Raw genomic sequence first — 5,363 nt, forward strand, 5'->3', positions numbered from 1 at the left:
TACGTACCTACGAACTGTTGCACCCTGCGATAAGGCCCTTACACATGAAATGACATAACTGCATGTGTATAGCATAATACTGTATGGACCAATGAGCATCGAGTATTTAGCCGCCATATTGATGCTTGATGCTCAATATTCGATGCTCATTGGTCCATACAGTCTTATGCTATGCACATGCAGTTATGTCATTTCATGTGTGAGGGCCTTTAGTGCCACAGCACAGACTTTTGCATAACGCATAAGAGAATAAACCAATCAGAGTTCTTTATTTCTATCCTGAGGAGGGAAATGAAGAAATCTGATTGGTTTATTCCCTTATGCGTTATGTATTATGCGTTATGTAAAAGCCTGGGGTGTATATCAGTTGGACACGGGGCAATTGGACATAGTCCAATCACAAGTCGCTGTTCCAAGGGACCCTACAAATGTCTCTAATCACACGGTGCTGTGATTGGCTGTGTCCAAATGCACCTTGTCCAAGTGCACCGCTCCCCTCCCAAAAGCCTGTGCTGTGGCCCCATAGACATATAGGCCCATATTCTGAATCCTTTTTTATCTATAAAAGTACCTCTAAAAGAGGTTTAGGAGTCAACTGATTGGCTGAGAAGCTACATTTAAGACACTTTTATCGATAAAAGAGGATTCAGAATATGGGCTAATATATCTAGACCGAGCGTTTGTCTTTATTTGAGGATTGGGGTAAGAGCACGTAGAAAAGGATGCATTGCGTTTTGAGACCCTGCGTTCTCTCTCATTCGCGCATGTGTGTAAGCATATGCGTAAGAAAGGTTGTATTACAGAGATGTGCGAATGAGAGAGACCGCAAGATCTCAAAACGCAATGCATCTTTTTCTACGTACCTCTTACTCCCACTCCTCAACGCTCGGTCTAAATATATGATGTCTATGTGTGGCTTTTAAAGTCACCAGACTCTCCATAAGTTTTTTTTTTTTCGAAAACGTTACGAAACTACTTATATAGCACAAATCTCTAAAAGACTTCTTAAAGAATTCGAAAAGTGTTCTGAAGGACTTGGCAACTCCTTAAGAAGTCTTTTAGAGATTTATGGGTATACCCAAGTAGCACATATATGTATCAGAAATGTTTTTTAAACGTATCTATAGTTTCAGAACCGTAAAGCATCAATAAAAAACGTTTTAATAGAAACCTTATTTATGAAACGTTTATAAAACGTTTATAAACATTTATAAAACGTTTCTTCAACAATTTCTTTTCGCAAAAATAACGTTTCACCTAACGTTTTTTGAGTGGACATTTTTACTCATGAAAAACATTTCAGAAACGTTATGAAACGTTTTGGAAACGGTTATGAAAAGTTTGATCCTAATATTTATAAAACATTTCTAAAACGTGTGTGTGCTACCTGGGTATGAACTAAAGTCCAGGATATAACATTATTTCATGTTTTGAATTCCGAAATTTTGAATTTGGAGGCCGATACTCCGGATAGTTTGATAAATTTTATTAATAATATTAATAATCGGAAACCTAAAGATTAGGAATATATGAGTTCATAGTAAATTTAATAGAAAGCAACTTTGGATTTTTATTTTAATTTTTGGCCAGTAATTTTATACATAATGTTGCTAAGATCAAAACATATAATATTTTGATATTTATTCAGCGTTCTATATTATAAATTTTATAATTTTATGGTACATGAATTCCCATACAGCACAAAAGTTTGAAAAAGATTTCAGAAAGATCTTAGAAAGGTTTAATGTTTTTGAAACCTTTCTGAAAGCTTTTTGAAACTTCCGTGCTATATGAATTATGTACTCTTATTATGATGGAAATTTTATCTCGAAAAATTATGAATCAAGAAGTTAATTCCGTTCAGAAATTGAAAAATATATACATAATTTTATCATTATGGAATTTGTCTTAATCTTATTTAAAATTGCGTATTATATTCATATTTTTATATTTTAGTTCAGCACATTCTGCTTCATTACAATGTAACTCCCTTAAATGCACAAACGCGAGATTTAATATAATAATATCCCGTGCTCCGCGGATCTGCTTCAATAACGTCCGCTATAGCTCCGATTTGAGTATGCGGATGTGATACTCGCACAATGGTATCTTACCCCGATACGAAGTGCTCTTATTCAAATGAAGCGACAAGGTGTTCCTTCCGACCCCATTCGACCGTGATTGATGCACACACCCTTGCGCTCTTACAACTTTGATAAACACATTCGGGCAGAATACTTTTCCAAAGATTAAAAATTGTAGTTTTTTTTCAAAATTAAAATATAAAATAGGAACTAAGAGGAAAAATAGAATAATATTAAAGAAGAGAACTTTGATAAACACATTCGGGCAGAATACTTTTCCAAAGACTAAAAATTGTAGTTTTTTTTTCAAAATTAAAATATAAAATAAAAACTAAGAGAAAAAATAGAAAGTTAAAGAAGAGAACGAAGACTTGATACGATCGCTTGTTCCCAAGAAAGTATTAGAAAATCTGCTTGTCAATTTCGAGAGAATTATTCCTATATTAATAATTAATTAATTGACTGAAACAACAAATTATTTTGCTGAATTACTCCGCCATTCGTTTGAATGAAATCTTTCTCATCTTTCTCCAAAACCAAGAGCGACGCATCCTCATCAAAAAATATCTTTCGTCTCGAGATTCCTTTGCAATAATGTAGGGGAGCTATAGGGGAGTCGTCTTTTTCGATTGTTGGACGATGGAGATCGGCGAGAAAGAGTGAGAGACGCAGAGACAGCAAGCGAGAAAGGGTTCAGGCCGGTGTGTAAATCTAAATCAGCGAGAGAGCACCGCGTTGTGCTCGCCGCGCGGGCACAATTACCGAGCGGCGAGAGAGAAAGAGAAAGAGAGAGAGAGAGAGAGAAAGAGTGCGAGGAACCCTCTTCTATATATTAATAGTCGAGATAGCCGCCTATGTCGCGTTACCGAGAGGGCCACCTCGCTTGTGACGGGGAGAGCCAGGGGGCAGGGGTCCCGGAGGATTGTTGAGGGAAGTGGAAGGGGTGGGAAGGGGGAGCGAGAGGGCTTAAGAGAGGCTCGTACGCTCGATCGAGGAAGATCGAGCGATCGGATCCATAGGTCGGGTGAGAGAGGAGTCCGAGGGGACCGGAGGGGGGCCTCGAAATGATAGATACGAGGACGGGATAACGCGCGGACCCCTTGCATCCATACGGTAGCTTCAGTTTCAGTTCGCGATGGAGGCTACTTGCTCCTTTAGGTAGTGGTGGACTCCTTGTTTCTGGAGTCAGACGGGCAAGAAGAGAGAAGAAAGAGAACAAGAAGAAAGAAAAGAGAGAGGCAGAAAGGAAGAGATAGAACATTGTCGGAGAACAGGAAAAAGAGAAAAGAAAGAAGAGTGTACGAGAGGGTGAGTTTGAAGACCGCGCAGCGTTTAAAGAGAACTCAGTGAGGGTAAGAAAGACAAGAGACGGGATGATAAGGATGAGAGAGGGTGTGATTGAGAGAAGGAAGACAGAGCGAGTGTGTGTATAGCGAGCAGGTGCGCGAAGCAACAACGATAAAGAGAAATTGGTGGAAGACGGCGGGGATAGATAAATCGGAACTGAAACGTCGTCTGGGTCAGTTTCCCGAAGAGGCACTTCGCAACTTCCGATCTATCCCCAATCTCGAACTGAGAATACATCCCTCTGTGCTTGTCCTCATCCCTTCGGCGAGCATGCTTCCGCCGGTTGTGTTCGCGTGCGAGGGATGGTGACGATGACGCGCGGTAGTGACCGGCGACCTAGAGGAGCGTCGTGAAGCGCGTTATTCGCAACGAAGCGTGCGTAATACGTACACGTCGTCATGGCAGAACGGAGGTGACCGGATGCCAGGCGGTGCAGTGATTCGATTGATTCGCTGAAGAGTGTTCGTGGCTTCCACCGAACTTCCGAGTGCCGCGTTAAGTGCGCGAACGTGTGCGTGCGTGTCTCACTGCGTGTATACGTGCGTGCGTTCATTACGTGCGTGCTTTCGTGCTCGCGCGAGCGAGCTACTGTACGATTAGATTTAGATTGTATACTGTCATAATACTATAACGCGTGCTTGCATACGTACAGCTTGCAAAGGAAGGAAGAAGGAAGGAAGGAAGGAAGAAAGGAAGGAAGGAAGGAAGGAAGGAAGAAAGGAAGGAAGAAAGGAAGGAAGGAAGGAAGGAAGGAAGGAAGGAAGGAAGGAAGGAAGGAAGGAAGGAAGGAAGGAAGGAAGAAAGGAAGGAAGAAAGAAAGGAAGGAAGGAAGGAAAGAAGAAAAGAAGGGAGGAAGGAAGGAAGGAAAGAAGGGAGGAAGAAAGGAAGCAAAGCGGTGAAGTCTCGGCTGGTCACTGAGGTGGTCCATCCAAGTGAGAGCATCGTTGTCATCATTCTTGTCATCAGCCCCATCTACGCGCTGTCGCATTTCAATCAGCGCAGCGTAGAGGAAGCGGCGGCCGGACGCGCGCGCGCTTCACGGGGGCTTTCTTGGATTCTCTTGGCGGTCAGGAGATCGCAGGGTGTGATCGATATCGGTAAGATTAGAGGGTTGATTCATTCCAAGACGAGATACCGAAATATTAGAGCGAATCTCTTTGATTATGTAGCGAAGATACTGAATAATATCCTATGTTTTCCTTCATTCAGCTTAAGAAGTTTATAAAATTTGTCTGATCAATTTATAAAAAGAAAAAGTCCGTATGTCTGAAAACTCTTCCAGATAACGCGAAACTTCCCTTACGTTTACATTGTGCGACACATACATTCAGTTGATCACGTCAAAGAATCGACGTCATGGTGAAGCACGTCATCCGCCACCATTTCTCTTATCTAGGCAGGGCCTATTATACTATTGCTGGGATAGAGATGATTACATCCTTAATTTCACATAGATTAAAATTTTGTCAGGTGCAAAGACGCGCGCGCTTGATTTTCGAGATCAATTTCAACGATTGATTTACGCAATTCCCAAGACTCCATTGAGACCTCGCTCATCGAGGTCATCATGCTTATCGAAAAAAAAAGTTTATTAGATTCATCGACGCGCATTAATGATATTAGAAAAACAACCAATTATGATCAATCATCGTTTCTTAACACAGTTTAATACATATACAGTCTGTCCAATAACAACATGACTGGCGGAATTTTCTTCCATATTATTAGACGAATTATTTTCAAACATAGTAGGACCTTTCTCTCAAATGTGTTGTAGATAAAATCTCAATTGTTGTTTGACTTTTGATGTGTGAGACTGACGTTCTTCGATCATGTATGTTACGTGTAACGTTACGAAAGATCAATAAATGTATCCTAATTGCATAACTTCGTTACTTTCGTTGCGATAAAATAAAAAGTTTGATTAACTTT

General features: G+C 40.6%; 1 protein-coding gene across 1 annotated transcript in view; it reads left to right on the forward strand.

Annotated features, from left to right (window-relative positions):
- The first annotated feature begins 4,235 nt into the window (after positions 1–4,235).
- The window catches only part of LOC116841799 (organic cation transporter 1-like), a 22,386-nt gene continuing 21,258 nt past the window's right edge, over positions 4,236–5,363 (forward strand). The window contains exon 1 of the mRNA XM_032810175.1: positions 4,236–4,528. The gene's annotated coding sequence lies outside the window, so the exon portion shown is untranslated. The remainder of the gene's footprint in view (positions 4,529–5,363) is intronic.

The sequence above is a fragment of the Odontomachus brunneus genome, unplaced genomic scaffold, assembly GCF_010583005.1.
Source record: "Odontomachus brunneus isolate Ranch 3 - 2012 unplaced genomic scaffold, Obru_v1 Obru_scaffold_018, whole genome shotgun sequence".
Taxonomy (NCBI): domain Eukaryota; kingdom Metazoa; phylum Arthropoda; class Insecta; order Hymenoptera; family Formicidae; genus Odontomachus; species Odontomachus brunneus.